We start from the raw sequence: 18,468 nt of genomic DNA on the forward strand, positions 1-18,468 counted from the left end.
GTATGGCTTTGGATTATTTTCTAGCGTCTTTTCCCTTCCATCTACAGAACTATTAGTATTTTTTGTAGGGCCAGTCTGGTCGATATGAACTCTGTCAGCTTCTGTTTCTCTAGAAATGGCTTAATTTAACCCTCATTCTTGAGGGATAGTTTCCCAGGGTATAGTATTCCTGGTTGACAGTTTTTTTCTTTCATCACTTTAAATATACCATTCCATTGCCTTTCTGAGGAAAAATTGGCATTTAATCTTATTGGGAATCCTTTGTATGTGACCGTTTACTTCTCTCTCACTGCTTTCAGGATTCACTTTTTATCTTTAATTTTTGTTTTGTTTTGTTTTAAATAATTTTTATTGTGCTTTAAGTGAAAGTTTACAAATCAAGTCAGTCTCTCACACAAAAACCCATATACACCTTGCTACACGCTCCCAACTACTCTCCCCCTCTGAGACAGGCTGATCTCTCCCTCCACTCTCTCTTTTCGTGTCCTTTTCACCAGCTTCTAATCCCCTCCACCCTCTCATCTCCCCTCCAGGCAGGAGAAGCCAACATAGTCTCAAGTGTCCACCTGATCCAAGAAGCTCATTCCTCACCAGCATCCCTCTCCAACCCATTCTCCAGTCCAATGCATGTCTGAAGAGTTGACTTTGGGAATGGTTCCTGTCCTGGGCCAACAGAAGGTCTGGGGGCCATGACCACTGGGGTCCTTCCAGTCTCAGTCAGACCATTGAGTCTGGTCTTATGAGAATTTGGGGTCTGCACCCCACTGCTCTCCTGCTCCCTCAGGGGTTCTCTGTTGTGTTCCCTGTCAGGGCAGTCATGGGTTGTAGCCAGGCACCATCTAGTTCTTCTGGTCTCAGGATGATGTAGTCGCTGGTTCAAGTAGCCCTTTCTGTCTCTTGGGCTCAAAATTGCCTTGTGTCCTTGGCGTTCTTCATTCTCCTTTGATCCAGGTGGGTTGAGACAAATTGATGCATCTTAGATGGCTGCTTGCTAGTGTTTTAAGACCTCAGATGCCACTCTTCAAAGTGGGATGCAGAATGTTTTCTTAATAGATTTTATTATGCCAATTGACTTAGATGTCCCCTGAAACCATGGTTCCCAGACCCCTGCTCCTGCTATGCTGTCCTTCAAAGCATTCAGTTTATTCAGGAAACTTCTTTGCTTTTGGTTTGTCCAATTGTGCTGACCTCCCCTGTATTGTGTGGTGTCCTTCCCTTCACCTAAAGTAGTTCTTATCTACTATCTAATTAGTGTATGCCCCCTCCCACCCTGCCTCCCTCCCCCCTCTCGTAACCACAAAAGAATGTTTTCTTCTCAGTTTAAACTATTTCCTGAGTTCTTATAATAGTGGTCTTATACAATATTTGTCCTTTTGCAACTGACTAATTTCACTCAGCATAATGCCTTCCAGGTTCCTCCATGTTATGAAATGTTTCACAGATTCCTCACTGTTCTTTACCGATGCGTAGTATTCCACTGTGTGAGTATACCATAATTTATTTATCCATTCATCCGTTGATGGACACCTTGGTTGCTTCCATCTTTTTGCTATTGTAAACAGTGCTGCAATAAACATGAGTGTGCATATATCTGTTCGTGTAAAGGCTCTTATTTCTCTAGGATATATTCCAAGGAGTGGGATTGCTGGATCGTATGGTAGTTCTATTTCTAACTTTTTAAGGAAGCACCAAATCGATTTCCAAAGTGGTCGTACCATTTGACATTCCCACCAGCAGTGTAGAAGTGTTCCAGTCTTTCCACAGCCTCTCCAACATTTATTATTTTGTGTTTTTTGGATTAATGCCAGCCTTGTTGGAGTGAGATGAAATCTCATTGTAGTTTTGATCTGCATTTCTCTAATGGCTAATGATCATGAACACTTCCTCATATATCTATTAGTTACTTGAATGTCTTCTTTAGTGAAGTATCTATTCATATCTTTTGCCCATTTTTTAACTGGGTTATTTGTCTTTTTGCATTTGAGTTTTTGCAGTATCATGTCGATTTTAGAGATCAGGCGCTGATCAGAAATGTCATAGCTAAAAACTTTTTCCCAGCCTGTAGGTAGTCTTTTTACTCTTTTGGTGAAGTCCTTGGATGAGCATAAGTGTTTGGTTTTTAGGAGCTCCCAGTTATCTAGTTTTTCTTCTACTTTCTTTATAGCGTTTTCTATACTGTTTATGCCATGTATTAGGGCTCCTAACATTGTCCCTATTTTTTCTTCCATGATCTTTATCCTTTTATATTTGATATTTAGGTCTTTGATCCATTTTGAGTTAGTTTTTGTGCATGGAGTGAGATATGGGTCTTGCTTCCTTTTTTTGCAGATGGATATCCAGTTATTCCAGCGCCATTTGTTAAAAAGACTGTCTTTTCCCCATTTAACTGTTTTGGGGCCTTTGTCAGATATCAACTGCTCATATGTGGATGAATTTATGTCTGGATTCTCAATTCTGTTCCATTGGTCTATGTATCTGTTGTTGTACCAGTACCAGGCTGTTTTGACTACTGTGGCGGTATAATAGGTTTTAAAATCAGGTAAAGTAAGGCCTCCCACTTTGTTCTTTTTCAGTAATGCCTTATTTATCCGGGGCCTCGTTCCCTTCCATATGAAGTTGGTGATTTGTTTCTCTGTCTCATTAAAGAATGTCCTTGGGATTTGGATCGGAATTGCATTAAATGTATAGATCGCTTTTGGTAGAATAGACATTTTTATAATGTTAAGTCTTCCTATCCACAAGCAAGGTATGTTGTTCCACTTATGTAAGTGTCTTTTGGTTTCTTGCAGAAGCGTACTGTAGTTTTCTTTGTATAAGCCTTTTACGTCTCTGGTAAGATTTATTCCTAAGTATTTTATCTTCTTGGGGGCTACTGTAAATGGCATTGATTTGGTGATTTCCTCTTTGATGTTCTTTTTGTTGGTGTAGAGGAATCCAACTGATTTTTGTATGTTTATCTTGTATCCCGATACTCTGCTGAACTCTTCTATTAGTTTCAGTAGTTTTCTGGAGGATTCCTTAGGGTTTTCTGTGTATAAGATCATGTCATCTGCAAATAGAGATACTTTGACTTCTTCCTTGCCAATCTTGATGCCCTTTATTTCTTTATCTAGCCTAATTTCTCTGGCTAGGACTTCCAGCACAATGTTGAATAAGAGTGGTGATAAAGAGCATCCTTGTCTGGTTCCCGATCTCAACGGGAATGTTTTCAGGCTCTCTCCATTTAGGGTGATATTGGCTGTTGGCTTTGTATAAATGCCCTTTATTATGTTGAGAAATTTTCCTTCTATTTCTATTTTGCTGAGAGTTTTTATCATGAATGAGTGTTGAACTTTGTCAAATGCCTTTTCTGCATCAATTGATAAAATCATGTGATTCTTGTCATTTGTTTTATTTATGTGGTGGATTACATTAATTGTTTTTCTCATGTTGAACCAAACCTGCATACCTGGTATGAATCCCACTTGTTCTTGGTGAATTATTTTTTTGATATGTTGTTGAATTCTATTGGCTAGAATTTTGTTGAGGATTTTTGCATCTACATTCATGAGGGATATAGGTCTATAATTTTCTTTTCTTGTGGTGTCTTTACCTGGTTTTGGTATAAGGGATATGGTGGCTTCATAAAATGAGTTTGGGCGTATTCCATCCTTTTCTATTCTCTGAAATACCTTTAGTGGTAGTGGTGTTAACACTTCTCTGAAAGTTTGGTAGAACTCTGCAGTGAAGCCATCCGGACCAGGGCTTTTTTTGTTGGGAGTTTTTTGATTACCTTTTCAATCTCTTCTTTTGTTATGGGTCTATTTAGTTGTTCTACCTCTGTTTGTGTAAGTTTAGGTAGGTAGTGCGTTTATAGGAATTCATCCATTTCTTCTAGGTTTTCAAATTTGTTTGAGTATAGTTTTCATAGTAATTTGATATGATTCTTTTAATTTCAGTTGGGTCTGTTGTAATATCGCCCGTCTCATTTCTTATTCGTGTTATTTGCTTCCTCTCCTGTTTTTCTTTTGTGAGTTTGGCCATTGGTTTATCTATTTTGTTGAGTTTTTCAAAAAACCAGCTTTTGGTCTTGTTAATTCTTTCAATTGTTTTTCTGTTTTCTATTTCATTTAGTTCAGCTCTAATTTTTATTATTTTCTTCTGGTGACTGTGGGTTTCTTTTGTTGCTCTCTTTCTATTTGTTCAAGTTGTAGGGATAATTCTTTGATTTTGGCCCTTTCTTCTTTTTGGATGTGTGCATTTATTGATATAAGTTGGCCTCTGAGCACCACTTTTGCTGAGTCCCAAAGGTTCTGATAGGAAGTGTTTTCATTTTCATTGGACTCTATGAATTTCTTTATTCCATCCTTAATGTCTTCTATAATCCAGTCTTTTTTGAGCAGGGTATTGTTCAGTTTCCAAGTGTTCAATTTCTTTTCCCTGCTTTTCCTGTTATTGATTTCCACTTTTATGGCCTTATGGTCAGAGAAGATGCTTTGTGATATTTCAATGTTTTGGATTCTGCTTAAGGCTTGCTTTATGACCTAATATGTGGTCTATTCTAGAGAAAGTTCCATGTGCACTAGAAAAGAAAGTATAGTTGATTGCTGTTGGGTAGAGTGTTCTGTATATGTCTGTGAGGTCAAGTTGGTTGATTGTGGCACTTAGATCTTCCGTGTCTTTATTGAGCTTCTTTCTGGATGTCCTGTCCTTCACCGAAAGTGGTGTGTTGAAGTCTCCTACTATTATTGTGGAGCTGTCTATCTCACTTTTCAATGCTGATAGAGTTTGTTTTATGTATCTTGCAGCCCTGTCATTGGGTGCATAAATATTTGATATGGTTATATCTTCTTGGCATATTGTCCCTTTAATCATTATATAGTGTCCTTCCTTATCCTTTCTGATGGATTTAACTTTAAAGTCTATTTTGTCAGACATTAATACTGCCACTCCTGCTCTTTTTTGATTGTTGTTTGCTTGATATATTTTTTTTCTATCCTTTGAGTTTTAGTTTGTTTGTGTCTCTAAGTCTAAAGTGTGTCTCTTGTAGGCAGCATATAGATGGATTTTGTTTTTTAATCCATTCTGCCACTGTCTGTCTCTTTATTGGTACATTTAGTCCATTTACATTCAGCGTAATTATGGATAGGTATGAATTTAGTGCTATCATTTTGATGTCTTTTTTTGTGTGTTGGCAGCTTATTTTTCCCACTTGATTTTATGTGCTGAGCAGATTTTCTTTATATATTGTTCTTTCCTCATATTTGCTGTTGTTGATTTTGTTTCTGCTGAGTCTGTATTTTTCCCTTGTATTTTATTTTGATGAGTAAGATAGCTTGTCTTCTTTGTGGTTACCTTATTATTTACTCCTATTTTTCTAAATTTATAACTAACTTTTATTTCTTTGTATCACTGTATCTTCCTCTCCATATGGAAGGTGTATGATTACATTTCTTAGTCCTTCTTTATTATTTTAATGTTGTCTTCTTTTATATAATGACATTACTGTTACCCTGTGTTGGGCTTTTTTTTTTTTTTTTTTTTTGGATTTTCCTGTCTGGGTTGACTTCTGTTTGCTCTGCCCAGTGTTCTAGTCTTGGGTTGATACCTGATATTATTGATTTTCTAACCAAAGAACTCCCTTTAGTATTTCTTATAGTTTTGGTTTGTTTTTTACGAATTCCCTAAATTTGTGTTTATCTGGAAATGTCTTAATTTCACCTTCATATTTAAGAGACAGTTTTGATGGATGTATGATTCTTGGCAGGCAATTTTTTTCCTTCAATTTTTTAAATAAGTCATTCCATTGCCTTCTTGCCTGCATGGTTTCTGCTGAGTAGTCCGAGCTATTCTTATTGGCTCTCCCTTGTAGGTGACTTTTCTTTTATCCCTCGCTGCTCTTATAATTGTCTCTTTATCTTTGGTTTTGGCAAGCTTGATTATAATATGTCTTGGTGACTTTAAGATCTATCTTATGTGGAGTTCGATGAGCATCTTGGATAGATATCTTCTCATCTTTCACAACATCAGGGAAGTTTTCTGCCAACAAATCCTCAACAATTTTCTCTGTATTTTCCATTATCCCTCCCTGTTCTGGTACTCCAATCACTTGTAGGTTATTTCTCTTCATAGAGTCCCACATGATTCTTAAGGTTTCTTCATTTTTTTTAATTCTTTTTTCTGATTTTTCTTCAAATATATTAGTGCCAAGTGATTTATCTTCGAGTTCAGAAATTCTAGCTTCTACTTGCTCAGCTCTGCTCCTCTGACTTTCTATTGAGTTATCTAATTCTGTAATTTTATTGTTAATCCTCTGAATTTCTGATTGCTGTCTGTCTATGGATTTTTCCAGCTTATTAAACTTTTCATTATGTTCCTGAATAATCTTTCTGATTTCTTCAGTTTCTTTATCTGTGTGTTCCTTGGCTTGTTCTGCATATTGCCTCATTTCCTTCCTGATGTCTTGAAGGGTTCCGTATGTTAAACTTCTGAATTCTGCATCTGGTAATTCCAGGAATGCACTTTCGTCTAAAAGATCCCTGAATTTTTTGTTTTGAGAGCCTGTTGAGGTGATCATGGTCTGTTTTTTTATGTGACTTGATATTGACTGTTGTCTCCAAGCCATCAATAAGTTATTGTATTAGTTTATGCTTGCTTACTGTGTCGTAGCTGCTTGCTTTGTTTTGTTTTGTTATACCCCTATGGGTTGCTTGAGTGAGCTAACTTGATTATTTTCGCCTTTGGAGCTCTGGTGTCCTGTCCCCAGCTGGCTAGAGCTGTTATCAGGTATATCAGTCTAGGAGTCCATTCAGTTTTCTTGTATGAATTCAGCTCAGGTTTCCAGGTAGCTGATATTAAGTGTGTGGTACAAGCTCTGTCCTACAGTCTTAGAGGGGCAGGGGTGATTGGCGTATATACCCGTATCTGATTGCAGCAGGGGGTCACGCTCTGAACAAGACAGGGGGCTGAGAACCGACCCCCAAGTGTCCCTGAGGAAAATGCATCTCTGTTCCCTAAAGCGTGTTGCTGGGTAGGTTCTGCAGAGGGACCAAGGGCACCCAAAGTTTTTGTTGTAAGGACTGGGAGGTACCAGTTATCCCTGGACCCCTGTTGCGGGTGGCTGGGCCACCCAAGTGGAGCCACCAGTCCTTAGGTCCCTGTTGTGTGTAGGTGAGGACCTTATTTAATAGGTAAAGCAACGTCAAACACCCACCTCTCCACCGCACCGCTGAAATGGTTGGCGTTTGCCAACAAGGGCCTATTCTCCTGAAATAGGCCCACACAGGTCCATGCAGAAGGGAAAGATGCTCAAGGTCCACGGACGGTTTATGCCTGGACAGGAGCTGCTTCTGTCCTGAGCTCCCCCAGTTAATGGAGCTAGGAAATTATCTTTTCCCCTCACTTGCAAAGTTTTTCCTTCCCCAAGGCCGGGAGGATAGCTCCAGGTGCTCACCAGGGTCTGTCTCAAGCCCAGGGATTCAGCCACTGAAGCCAGCTTGGGGGTGGGGAGGGCGCGGTAAAATATACGCAAGTCCTTAGCTTTTGCTGAGAGCGCCCTTTTGCTCAAGTTCCGGAGGTGTGAGTGGGCTGTGTGGCTGGCTGCTTCTCTCTGAGGAAACTGCGGCCAAACACTAGTACCACCCCACTGCCGCCGCTGCCACCACTCTGAGAATGGCGCCTGAGGGCTCCCCGCAATTCAGGGCCAGTAAGTCCTCTCCGCTTTTGAACGGTCTCTTCCTTTCCCTGCCCCTCAGTTAGTTGTCTAAGCTTGCCTTTGATGCTCAGGGCTCCCAACTTGTCACAAGTATACTCGTTTCACTCGTTTTTTCGGGCCTTTGTTGTAAAGAGGGCTCGATGGAAGAGTCTGCCTATTCCGCCATCTTGGCTCCGCCTCCCTATCTTTAATTTTTGAGAGCCTAACTGGAGGGCACTGGGTTTTTTGTTGGGAACTATGACATGTCTTGGTGTAGATTTCTTTGGGTTTATTCTGCTTGGAGTTCTTTGAGCTTCTTGGATTTGTAGATTCATGTCCTTCATTAGATTGGTGAAATTTTCTGTCAATTTTCTGTTCAAATATTCTTTCTGTCCCCTCTCTCTCTCGTCTCCTTCTGGAATTCCCATGATGCTATATTAGGTCTCTTGTTGTTATCCCATAATTCCATTAAACCGTGCTTAGCCTTCTTGAACCTCTGTTCTTGTTGCTCTTGTGCATCTGTGATTTTAACTATCTTAACTTCTAATTTGCTGATTCTTTCTTCTGCCTGATTAAATCTGTTGGTAAGTCCTTCTATTGTGTTACTTATTTCAGTATAGTCCCTTTCAGCTGCAATATCTCTTTTTTCAGATCCTCATTTTGTTCTTGCATCGCTTTCCTTATTTCTTTTATGTCTTTGTTTTCCCTTAGTTATTTACGTTTAATGTTGTTGTATTATGTTCTTCCATTTTTTCCATTATTTGGTTATCCTTAGATGTACTTTCATTTCCTTTGTTATGTTCATTTGTGTGGGCCATTTTTTCTCTGTTCTTTGTGTGTCTTGTGATTTCTCTCTCTCTCTTTTTTAATTGTGCTTCAGATGAAGTTTTACAGAGCAAATTAATTTCCCATTAAACAATTAATACACATATTGTTTTGTGACATTGGTTGCCAACCCTGTGATGAGTCAACACTTTCCCCTTTTCAACCGTAGGTTTCCTATTTCTATTTGTCAAATTTTCTGTCCCATCCTGCCTTCTTGTCCTTGCCCCTGTGTTGGTGTGCCCATTTAGTCTCATATACATGGTTGAGCTATGTGTATTATTGTTAGTTTTATGGGCCTGTATAATCTTTGGCTGAAAGGTGAACCTCAGAAGTGACTTCAGTACTGAGATAAAAGGGTGTTGGGGAGGCCATACTCTCTGGATTTCTCCAGTGTCTGTCAGACTAGTCTGGTCTTTTTTCGTGAGTTTGAATTCTGTTCTACTTTTTTTTTCCAGCTCTGTCCAGGACTTTCTATTGTAATCCCTGTCAGACCAGTTGGTGGTAGTAGCTGGGCACCATCTAGCTGTGCTGGACTCAGTCTGGTTGAGGCTGTGGTAGTTGTGGTCCATTAATCCTTTTGGCTAATCTTTCCCTTTTGTCTTTGGTTTTCTTCATTCTCCCTTGTTCCAGACAGGGTGGGACTGTCTTGCGATTTTTGTTTGGGGCATTGGATTTTTTTTTTCTTTTTTTAATTGTGCTTTAGGTGAAAGTTTACAGCTCAAGGTAGTTTCCCAGACAAAATGTATGCGCACATTGTTATGTGACCCTAGGTGCTATCCCTATAATGTGACTGCACATTCCTCCTTTCCACCCAAGATTTCCCATGTCCATTCAACCAGCTCCTATCCTTTTCTACCTTCTCATCTCTCCTCCAGACAGGAGCTTCCCATTTAGTCTCATGCATCTACTTGAACTAAGAAGCACACTCTTCATGAGTATCATTTTATGTCTTATAGTCCAGTCTACTCTTTGTCTAAAGAGTTGGGTTCAAGAAAGTTTTAGTACTGGGTTAACAGAGAGTCCAGGGGTCATGTCTTCTGGGGTTCCTCCATTAAGTCTAGCCGTTTTACTAGAATTTGAGTTCTGCACCCCACTTTTCTCCTGCTCCATCAGGGACTTTCTGTTGTGTTCCCTGCCAGGGTGGTCATTGGTGGTAACCAGGCACCGTCTAGTTCTTTTGGTCTCAGGCTGATGGAATTTCTGTTTTATGTGTCCCCTTTTGTCTCTTGGGCTAATATTTTCCTTGCGTCTTTGGTGTTCATTCTCCTTTGCTCCAGGTGGGTTGAGACGAATTAACGCATCTTAGATGGCTGCTCACTAGCTTTTAAGACCTCAGATGAGCACTGGCATTAATTTTCTAAGTTTCCCCCTGCATTTGGTGTTTTTGCCCACTCTACTTTCTATAGGAAACTCTTAGGTGGGCAGAGCCTTTGGTCTTTGCTTACCATTTCCTCTCCCTTTCTGTGATATCTCCTTCTCCCTCCCTGGTTTAATTGGGATTCAAAAGTTCCAGATTGTATTTTTCAACTTTTGTTTGCTCCAAATACCCCAGAGAACATTCTGTGGTCAGTTTGTCCACCAGCAGGCATCATCACTCAGGTAAGATATTGTGTACTAATCAATTTGTCTACCAGGGGCACAGTCCTCTCTTTTTGGTTATTACTCCTCTCCCTTCGCTGTTTCTGCAGTCATATTTTTAGTCAAAAAACCCACATCCAGAGAACCCCTTTCAGGGCTGGGTGTTGCCCTCTGTTTTGCGTCTGGCTTTCTTCCCTGTTCTGTGGGGGTTGCTTACATCTGAGCTGGCATTCAAGGGAAGCGTGGTTAGACTTTGCCCCATTTGAGGAAGAGGAGGGGCTGGCACTCCCCAGAAGGATCTCTGAGAGATCTGTCTTGTTGGTTCAGAGCCCCAGTGGCCCTGTGGTGGTTAGGGAAATAGTCTCCACTTAGGTGACCTACCTCCTGACTCCACTGTAGGGAACCTTCTGTAGGAGTTTATATTGGTTCAGCAGCTGACAGTTACTGGTTGGAGTGGGGTAGTCACACTCTGAACGGACCCCCAGGGAGGTATGCCTTATTGCTGCGAGAGCCTTCCCCGTAGTATGTTGGCTGTGGGTGTAGCTTCCACTCAAGATGTCTGCTTCCTAGCACACAGCAGCCTCAGTCAGCAGCTCTCAGTGCTGACTCTAAGGGGAAGCAGACAGACCCAAACTGACCCCCAGGGAGGTCTTCCCTGTTGGTTTCAGAGATCTGAGCAATGGGCTGCACAGGGAGGTAGGTAGAGTGCTATCTACAGGAGCAGACTCCACTACTGGGCTCTTCTATAGCAATTCACAGCAGGCTTGTAGGTGAAAGTGTCTGGGTGGGGAAGGGCTATCATGCTCCAAGCAAACCTCCAAGAAGCTCTGCCTTGTTGCTATCAGAGCCCTCCCTGTAATATGTTGGCTGTGGTGTAGCCTCCGCTAAAGATGCCTGTTTCTTAGCACACAGCAGCCTCAGTCAGCAGTCCTCAGCACTGACCAACGAGGGGAGCAGACAGACCAGTGTTGACTCCCCGGGAGGTTTGTCCTGTTGGTATCAGAGGCCCGAGCTATGGGGTGTACAGAGAGGCAGGTAGAGTGTTGACTATGAGAGTAGACTTGACGGCAGGGGCTTTCGGGCTCTGGATAGCAATTCTCAGTAGGTTTGCAGCCCACTGTGTCTGGGTTAGGGATGTGCTGGCATACTCTAAACAGACCCTTCGGGAGATCTGTGTTATTGGTTTTAGGGCAAAAGCTTGGGGGCCCTGTCTCTTTGTATAGGCAGAAGCTGTGGTGGTTGGGGAATCAGGCTCCATTTCTGGAGCCACTAACCCAGTTCACAGCAGCCTGCATGGTTGGGGTAGGGGGAGGGGCCGTGGGAGAAGTGATTAGTTGATTCTTGCCTATCTGCAGTTCCCTGTTGCTTTCCTCTGCTCTCTGATTCAGAGTCCCTCAAAGCCGAGCACCATGACTTTGTTGTATTTGTGTGGAAGGGTTGGAACAATGGTCTGTCTATGCTGCCATCTTCCCAGGATTCTCCATCTTCCCTTCTTTATGTGCACACAGTGCTAGGAAGTGTGGAGCTGTGGCAGCCATCTTGTCACCATGAGAGAGATCAGAGAGCTGCAGATGACCAACTTAGGGCCCTATTATGACCAATTTTGATTCTGCATTATATTGTGAAGTTAATATGTTGTCATCACTATTACATTTTACAAGGAGACTTGTGCCTTTTGCTGTGTTCCTAATTTTAAGAAGATGTGCATAAGCCTTATTTTATAAGGAGAACTATGCCTTTTGCTGTGTTCCTAATTTTAACAAAATGTGCATAGGCCTCTTATACAAGTTGAGTAAGTGAGAGTAAGATCAATGAAATCAAGGGAAGTTATCATCACCAGAACTGGTGGATAAGAATGTGCAACTTCACAAGAACAAACCCAGTTTTCTACAGCAACCATTCTAACAAATGTAACTGCAACGGACACATCCTGGTCTCAAGGTTACAAGTCAATGATCCTTAGAACAATTATAGCAAACTTTAACTACTTCAGGAAAATTCTTTGCAGTTCATAGTGTGTAGATTTAGAAACTGAATTTTGTAATGAAAATATAAAAAATAAGTCTAGTTTTAATTTACATTTTATGGTAATAGGTATGTAAGTATTTGCTAATCTTACTTTATCTAACAAGATATAATGGCTGGCTGAGGGCTTATCTTCCCAAAACACCTGTGTCAACAGATTCCCATTCTGTCAAGGTTCTTCATTAACTGTGCCTCAGGCTTGGAGCCTTGAACTTGGTTTAAACTTTTCTATCCAGGGCTGAATTAAAGAATATGTGGCTCATAATTTTCTATTTCCACAAACTGCTGAACCAACCTTAGAAATCCTACGTTTAGGCCCTTGTTATGTGATATAGTTAAACGTCTTTGTTATTTAAGCTCTGTCACTTGGGTTTTCTTTTACTTGCAGCCAAATGCATTCCTAACTAGCACAAGGAATTCCCAGGAAGGATTCTATTTCTTATACACAAGTTTTTCCTTCCAAGATTCTCCATTGCAACTGCTCATGCCCAAAGCCTAGAAGACATCTTTGGCTTCTCTTTACTCCTTCCCCAACATGCACATCCAATCTACCACCTATCTCCAAAATATGTTTTGAATCGGTCCATTTCTCTCTATCTTCTGCCACTAGTGGAGTTGCCAACAGCTATCTCACCTCTTGCCTCTTCTGCTGCAGTTGCCTCCCAATTAGTCTTCCTGTTTCCATTCTCGCCCTTTTCAAAGCAGCCAGAGTGATCTTTGTAAAGTGTAAACTTGATTCTGGCACTCATTCTTAAAGTCTCTCATGGGTTTTCCTTTTACAAAGATAAGATCTTAAGTCTGTAGCATGGTGCATTAGTTTTCTGTTGATGCATAACAAATTACCACAAACCTAACAGCTTAACAGTTTCTGTGAGTCATGAATCTGCATGGCTAAACTGGGTCCTCTGCTCAGGGTCCCCCAAGGCTGCAATCAAGGTGTTGGCCAGAGCCATGATCTCATCTGAGGCTCAGGTCCTCTTCCAAACTCACTGGTTGTCTACAGTATTCAGTCCCTCATAGCTAAAGGACTGAGACCCTCAGCTCCTGCAGGCTGCCTGCTGTTCTGATTCATAGCCCTCTCCACAGCATGGCAGTTTGCTCCTTCAAGATCAATAAGAGAACATCTCTGCTGCTTCTTCTGTCTCAGATACCTGTCGTTGCTGTGTGCTGTTGAATTGGTTCAGAGTCATAGAGACCCCTGTGCTACAGAGTAGAACTGCTCCATAGGGTTTTCTTTGCTGTAATCTTTGCAGAAGCAGATCACCAGGCCTTTTTGTCCACAGTGCTGCTGTGTAGGTTCAAACCACCAAATCCTTCAGTTACCAGCAAAGCACAAACTGTTTGCACCACCCAGGAATATTTTCTGATATCTGGACCCTCTTTTAAAGGGCTCACCTAATCTGACCTAACAGTCAGTTCTACCCATAATCTCTCTCTTAATCAACTTAAAGTCAACTGATTAGGGACCTTAATTATATCTGCAAAATCACTCAACCTTTGTCTTATAATATAACCTAATCATGGGAGTGATAGCCCATCCTATTCACAGGTTCTACTCACACTTAGGAGGAGGGTGTTTTATAGGGCATGTACACCAGGGCCAGGAATCTTGGCGTCTGTCTTAGATTCTTCCTAGCACACATGGCCTCTAAGGCCCTGTATGATTTGGCTCCTATGTCTCTCTCCAACCTGATTCAAGCCATTGTCCTCATTATCCACCTTTCTTCAGCTACGATGATCTTCCTGTGCCTCAAGTGCCAAGCTCTTTCCTACCTCTGGGCCTTGACCTGCTGTTCCCACTTCAGGAACACTTCTCCCCAACTTTTTACCTTGTTAATTCCTACTCATTCTTCAGGTCTTAGAATAAAAGTCTTTCCTTTGGGAAGGCCTTCCAGAATTCCCCCAACTAAATAAAGACCTTACTATGGCCTTTCAAGATATCCTCTATGTTTTATTCAAACACACATCACAGATTGTAATTAGATACATATTTGTGGGATTATTTCTTTAATGCTGGTCTTCCCACTAGACTGGAAGCTCCATGATAGCAGGACCCATGTCTGTTTTGTTTACCTTCTTTCTCCAGCACCTTGCCTAGTACCTGGCACCTGCGAGATTCTCAGTAAACATCTATGGTCTGACAGGCTGACAAGTGAATGAATGAAAAAAATATACCAACAGAGTTAGCCTGTCAATCCGTAGATGTTTATTGAAAGCCTAAGATGGTCCCCAAGATTCCTCATTAAGATCACAAGAGAACATTTCTGCTGCTTCTTCTGTGTCTGATATCTGTTGTTGTTGTGTGCAGTAGAATTGGTTCAGAGTCATGGTAACCCCATGCGCTTCAGAGTAGAACTGCTTCATAGGGTCTTCTTGGCTGTAATCTTTACAGAAGCAGATCACCAGGGCTTCTCTTTCACAGTGCTGCTGGATAGGCTCTAAATCTTAGGGCTAAATCTATTAATCAAAGGAAGAAGAGGCAAATAGATGGCAGCCTTTGCCATCCTCATGCCTGTGTAGTTCTTTTCTCAATGCACTTTCTTGTCTATTATCTCACTTAGCCCCTACAGGGTAAATGTGGGCTGGTCTTAGGAGACCCATTTTTCCTGTAATAGCTACGACTCAGTTTGCGAGTTGACGCACAGTGTCTCTGGGAGTTTCCCCACTACTTGCTTGAGCACCCACTTGCCTGTATCAGCAGGAGGTCTGGCATCTCTTTCTTGAGGCTTTCTGTTCACTTCGTTCCCCAACTTCCACCCTAATTGTCCAAGAACCCCTAGGAGCTAACTTAGTCCAAAGGGATCAGTCCTGATTCCAACCACCAGGCCTGGGGGAACTGGAGAGGCTGAGTTTTTGATCTGTTCTTGTTGGTTTTATTGCCGCTGCAGTGTCTCTTGGTTAGAAGCCAGTTCTGTCCAATGCAATGCTTGTCTCTGCAACAGTTATGCCCTTCCTGGCCAGAATCCCCAGGAAGGCCCAGAAGTCTCCTGTGCGAGGGCTTTAAGTTCACCCTCCTATACTCAGCAGAGGTTGGCTCTGTCTGAGTGCCCAGAGGGTTACCAGACTCAGCTATATGCTTGGCCAGAAGCGGCTTTTCCTCACAGGTCTCTAGGCTCTATTGCTCTAGTCCAGAATCTTCTTTCCCTTGCAGGACTATGATGTCCTGAGTGGAACAGTTTTCAATCCAGAAGGGAGATCCTAATAATATTGATACTTGAAAGGGAAGCTGTTGGGATCATGGTTCTATCTTCCCAGGGCCCTCAATGGCCCCTGGTCAGTCATCTCTGCATATGGAGGATATTGGGTGGGACAGACTTTATCTGCCTGCCGAAATTTCTGCTATACCTTGGCACTATGACAGTAGGCCCTATTCTTCTTATTTTTGCACAGCTCACACTGGCTGCTGAGGTTCAGGGGAGGAGCAACAAAGATCTTCTCCAAGGTAACTTTCTATATCCAGAGAGATGGAAAAGTTATTGACAGTTTTTCTGTGTAAATGTACTTAAGTCCCCCTCATTAGGCCCCCAGACACATATAGAAGGGAAGGAGGGGCCCAGAAGAAGTGGGCTGACCAAGGTCACAGACATGGTCATCAACAGTAGACCCTGGTGTCCTGCCTTCTAGCTCTATCTACCCTCTGTATATTCCTGCCTGGGCCCCAGGTCTTAGCTCTGTCCCTATGGCCTGCACTCACCCAGAGGGCAGCCGCTAGTCACTTTAAACACTTTCTTCTTTGTAACACCTCTTGGCTTCCAAAAGCCATTGCCATTATTTACTTCAAAAGATCCTTCTCTCTTTAGTCTTCTCTTCGGAGGAGCTAATAACACTGTCCAGACTTGGCTTCATTTATTGTCTGCAAATGTTCATCCAAGAACTAACTGGTACATCAGCTCATTCAACATGGAAAGTCCTGTTCACATTTCATTATTCCATAGCAGTATACACGATGACATCTAACTTCAAAGAAGGGGGAAAAAAAAAGCGCTATGTGGGTGGGAGGGGAGGAACTATTTGTGTATAGCTCTAGTGACCAGCACAGCTACTATGAGAGGCTTCATTATATGCCTTGTGGAGATGATACACTCCCCCTAAAATTCTTTGAACCTCTAGCTGTGGCAGATCTCTAATCTATCAGTTTAATGACTACTCAAAAGAAAATGAACTCAGTTTGGCCTGGTTTATTCTTAAAACCCAGTACATGTATATTGGCCCCCAACAATCAGTAATTTTTTTTTTAACTTTTCAAATATTCCAATTTAATTTTTTTCTTTTCCGATTTATATCTATGTGATCACAGCCTAAATTCCATTCTGAAATTTTCCTAGGGATAGGGAGAAACTTACATGTCTATGATGGCTTAAGGCATGGCATAATAATTGCCAAATAATTAATGCCGTGATATTCATTGCTTCAGTGTTGTAAAGGACTTTGATGCTATGGTCAAGGCAATTGTAAACTCTGGATTGAATGGTCAAAAGTCAATAATTTGAGAATTCAATACCTTGAATATTTAGTACTTTGAATACTCAAACCTGTGTGTGTGTGTGTGCAGGCATGCACGCGTGTGTGTGTGTGTGCCTGTGAGTGTAAAAGTAAAGACGATTGAAAGTAACTGATGCTTAACCTCAAAAGCAGCAGAAGACTTGGGCTTTCTATACAGGCAAAAGAAGCCACAGGATCCCCTGACATTCATAAGGCCAGCCAAGATTCCCGTATAAAGATAGGCAGATTGTGCTATGAGAGCACCTCCTGGAAGAAGTCCTTCCTGGTACTTGCTAAGATTCCCAGTGAACTAAAATTGGCCAGAGACTCCAGGATTCCACAAGGCTTTGACTTAACCTTTGATCCAAGCATTCACATGAGACAACCTGGGGCCCCAGGTTTGTCTATGAAGATGGAGGCAACTGGCACCATGAGGTGATGAAACCAGAAGATGAAAACAGATAATGGAGACACTTGAAAAAGAAATGATGCTGCCTAGAGCAGCAGGGTCTGCCTTCATCTCCTCTGGAATGGCCTTGGCCACACATCTGAGAAGGTAGGGTCATCTTTGCGACCACGAGTGATAGCCATGTGGGTGAGCTCAGGTACTTTAAGCAGCATATAAGCTCAGCTCTCCTTTTATAAACTCTTCCCCCTTGATCTCAGAGTACTCCTTCTTCAGAATGGCAGAAGCTTGAGGGAAGAAGTCACTCTGGCTGAGTGGGCAAGGAAGGCCTTATCTGAATGGTGGGATTTGAATTTAATATTAAAAAATAGGTTGAGAGGATGGGGAGAAGGATTTGAAAGGGCAGCAAGGAACCTGGTTTGACAAGAGGGGAAAGTTTCTGGAATGAAGGTAAGCTAGAAGGTTGAGTTGAAACTTATAGATTTGTGTCTCCCAGAAATGGATGTTGAAGTTCTAACCACCGATACTTATAAACATGTTCTCGTTTGGAAATAGAGTCTTTGAAGATGTTATCAGTTAAGTTAATATGAGGTCATACTTGAGTAGGTGGGTCTGAATATAATCTGAGTGGTGTCCTTATGGAAAAGGAAAAGAGGCACAGAGATATAGACAAAAGAAGGACCAAGTGAAGATGCATCTATAAGCCAGAAAATGCCTGGGGCTACCAGAAGCTAGGGAAGACAAGAAATGTCTTCTCTCTAAAGACTTCAGAAGAAGCATGATCCAGCTGACATGTTGATGTGGACTTCAAGCCTCCAGCACTGTGAGACGATGGATTTCTTTTCTTATAAGCCACCCAGTTTGTTACAGCAGCCCTAGGGAACTAATATAGCGACTGACTACAGAGCCCTTGAATGCCAGCTAAAGGTTCAAACACTTCAGCTGGAAGCTGTGGAATGCTTGTGACCTGGGATTTGACATGCATAGACCTGGGTTAAGCCAAGGCAAAATTGACAATGTAGCAGGCTGGGCAAGACAGACCGGAGAAGGGAGATCTGGTGATAGGGTTTTGTCATGGTCAAAGCCAAAATGTAGATGAGCCAAACTAGAATTAGAAAAGACAGAGAGTCTGGCGAGCGGTCTAGGAATTTGGGTCTGAAACATATACAGAAGTCAAAAATTTAAAAATACCTTCTGGCCACAACCTGTATGATGCTGACTTTGAGGCAGCTGTGTCCTAAGAAAGGGAGAGGGCCCTGACTGAATCAGCAGCATTATTTCCAACTCCTTTATGTGGGTCACACCTCCCAGGAAAATGGAGAGTTTCTGACAAAAGAAGAAATGTCACCCAGTGCACACGTATTACTTTCACTTTTAACAGAGTTCTGGGTATCTGCTCACTTCTGGGTATCTTATTTCTAATGCTTAGCTCAAACCTAGAGCTTCTAGCTCTTCATCCACTTCCTGCAGGGAGATGGAA

The 18,468-nt window shown here is 41.9% G+C and overlaps 2 long non-coding RNA genes across 2 annotated transcripts in view; one reads left to right on the forward strand and one right to left on the reverse strand.

The window, feature by feature from the left end:
• The window catches only part of LOC126060565 (uncharacterized), a 111,963-nt gene that overhangs the window by 30,781 nt on the left and 62,714 nt on the right, over positions 1-18,468 (reverse strand). The gene's annotated exons all lie outside the window — the stretch shown is intronic.
• LOC126060566 (uncharacterized) overlaps positions 7,627-18,468 on the forward strand; it is a 67,779-nt gene continuing 56,937 nt past the window's right edge. The window contains exon 1 of the long non-coding RNA XR_007513626.1: positions 7,627-7,684. This is a non-coding gene — a long non-coding RNA (uncharacterized LOC126060566). The remainder of the gene's footprint in view (positions 7,685-18,468) is intronic.

This window comes from Elephas maximus, chromosome 17 (assembly GCF_024166365.1).
Source record: "Elephas maximus indicus isolate mEleMax1 chromosome 17, mEleMax1 primary haplotype, whole genome shotgun sequence".
NCBI lineage: Eukaryota > Metazoa > Chordata > Mammalia > Proboscidea > Elephantidae > Elephas > Elephas maximus.